Raw genomic sequence first — 3,204 nt, 5'->3', positions numbered from 1 at the left:
CCCCAAGATTGGAGGAACAGACTGGTGGATACAGGGAGTCACCACTTACTGGAGCAGAGACTCACGAGCAGAAACCTCTGCAGGAATCAGTGCTAGGGTAGGAAGACCTGGACCTTAATTGATGAATTGCCAGAGGCTCATTGTGGACAAGTCTAAGAGTTAAAATCTCCAAGAGGGCTCAGTCATAGAGGGATTCCACACCTTTGTGAGTTTTTACATCCAGGAACTTTCATAGGTTCTCACAGTAAACATCAGAGAAAAATTCGTTTGTGCTTCCAGCAGAGGGAGAGGAAAAGGAACCATTTGGAAACATGTCAGTGCACTCTGTTCTTAATGAAGCCTGCCCACAGGACAAACTAGTTAACTAGTGCCTACCCTGACCTAGGTGAAGAGAAATACCCAACTCTAACCCACTGTAACCATCTTATCCCTTCTGCGGAGGAGAACGTAAGTGAATAGTATTGTTAAGCTCACAGTCTGGAGATATAGGCTCACTAACAGTCTGAGACCTTATCATAGGATTATACACTCCCCTTTCCCCCATACTTTACCACCACTTTACTACAGACCTACTTACAGCAATTCCTTGTACCCAATACAACATGTCCACGTGTAAGGAACAAATTACAAGGCATACTAAAAGGTAAAAGCACAATTTGAAGAGAGACAGTAAGCTTAAAACAGTGATGCATAATATGCAGAGGGCTCTGATTGCTAAAGCAGACAGCATGCAAGAACAAGTGAACAATCTTAGCAGAGAGACAAAACTCCTAAGACGGAAACAAAAGAAATGCTAATGATCAAAAATACTCATGCAAAAATGAAAGATGCCTTTGATTGGCTCATTAATCAACTGGACATAGCTGAGGAAAGAATCTCTCAGCTTGAAAATGCCTCAATAGAAACCTCCAAAATGAAAAAGCAGAGAACAAAGACTGAAATAACAAAACCAAAAAACAAAAAACAAAATATCTAAGGAATGTGAGACAACTACAGAAAAGTAGCATCTGAGTAATAGACATGCCAGAAGGAAGAGAAAGACAAGAAGAAACAAAAGAAAAATTATTTGAAAAGTTGATGATTCAGAATTATCCTCAAATAGGTGTCAAACACCAAACCACAGATTCTGGAAGCTCAGAGAGCACCAAGCAGTATCAATGTCAAAAAAAAAAAAAAAAAAAAAAGGTGGGGGTGGGTATTCTGGTACTTTTCCATTTCCATTTAATATTTTAAGGCACAAACAATTTCTATTCTTACACATAATGCAAAAATATATGCTGACTTTGATAATTAAGCTACTGCTTTTAGCTGTGTGCTATATAAAAATACAAGAAGAAACACACATGCTGGGATTTTCCATTTTTCCTTCATTGTTGTGTCTTACTGAAACTTGGAAATCAAATTATCTGCCTTTTCTATCAAACAGCAAAACATTTGTCCAATTAATCTCTGCCTTAAATTTTGTTTTTCTTAGTCTAAATCCATGTATTATGCATCATTCAAATCCTGAAAATGCAATAAAAGTAGAGACTAAAGTGTATTTCAACCCCCATTGATCAACATAATGATTCTAAATGTATTGACTATAAAATAAATGTACTAATTTTGCTTACTTTTCGTTTTTTACTTACAAATAGAGAAAAGCCACAGTGCCTCAAGGGAACTGAAACTTTGCAGTTTTCTGCACTTGGAACATATAATGAGGTTCAGCCAACGATTCCACACTGCCTGGCTAGGAAAACCACTCAGTCGCTGTCCTCTGTGTCTGGATTTGCAAGTAACCATGTCGGTACCAGGGACCCAGGCCCAGCCAATTAAGTGCTAGTGATAGAGAGCCCGTGTCTCTTGGTTTGCTCCCCAAACATATTATTTTTACCACTATCTTTGATGTTACAGAAAACACCTCATTAACCAACTGTTGGATGGATTGCTGGGCATGCAATTTGTTAGAAAAGAATGCCGTACTTGGAGTTATAACACTTGTGTTCTAGAATTTGCTCTGCTACTAAATAACTGTGTGACATTGAAAAAGTCATTTATTTTTACAGTAACCTCATGTTTGCTCTCACAATAAAAGTGCATAGAGATGTTAAAACTTTAGAAAAATAGAGTTTGTTTCTTTTTAAATCAAGGGAACTAGGCTACCCAAGTATTTCTCACACTTTTGGGGTCCACAAATCTACTGGGATTGGGAGACATATTCTTGGGGTCATCGACTATTTTGTGAGAAATTTTAATTTTTTGTTTTTATTTAGATGAATATGGAAAGTTAAAAGTGATAGCTTAGTCATTTCCATGACTAATCACCAACTTCTTCCTATAATTCAGTCCCAGCATTGGCATTTGTATTAACTACCTCAAGTGTAAACCTTAACTGTGAAAGTTTAAATTTTATTGTTATATTTCTCTTAGGGATCCACAAGAGATCTTAAATTTGAGAATCAATGAATTAGTAAGCATGTCTTACTCTAAGGTTTGGTGATTTTCTAAGATAATTCAGAATGGCTGATTTCATTCATTTATATTTATCCCATGTTTCATTGCATACCCATAGCAAGCCAGAGACTATTCTAGCCACCAAGGTAACCACAGTGAAGGAGGGTCTACCTAAGTTTCTGGAATCCCACAACTTGCTTGGGGAGATACACCTATCCGTAGAGAGTTATTGGACATGTGATTTTAAATTTAAAACACCCTTAAACTACAATATGATAAATCAATCTGTATACCTAGCATCACTTAGACTGTAATTAACCTTTGGCCCATTCATTCTAAATTCACAGTGATCTATTCAGGGTCTGAGTGACTTGAGCAATTTCCTTATCCACATTCAAAGATTGTCATGACAATGAAATTAGATATTCTGGGTACAGTGGTCTTGAAAACAACAGGTTTTATACTTCCTTGAAGGCAGGAACAACTTGCAGCCACTATGTTTATTTATTAGGTTATCTTTTTATAAAAGGACTTAAGGTCATTTATAACCAAAGCCATGTACCAATATAGAATTTTAAAAACACGAAAGGAAAAAAGAAGGGGGAGCATTTGTCCAGTCCATTAGTAAATTAGGATATAATGTATTGTAAAGTGCCTTAACCTTGGAGACCTACAACTTGGGTTTAATCCCAGCTTCAGTACTTCCACCTTGATGACTTAAAGCATGCTTCCTCACCTCTCTAAGCCTCAGGTTTTTTTTTTTTTTTT

The sequence above is a fragment of the Mandrillus leucophaeus genome, unplaced genomic scaffold, assembly GCF_000951045.1.
Source record: "Mandrillus leucophaeus isolate KB7577 unplaced genomic scaffold, Mleu.le_1.0 Scaffold173, whole genome shotgun sequence".
NCBI lineage: Eukaryota > Metazoa > Chordata > Mammalia > Primates > Cercopithecidae > Mandrillus > Mandrillus leucophaeus.
The sequence above is the reverse complement of the archived record's forward strand: the minus strand, read 5'-3'. Positions refer to the sequence as shown.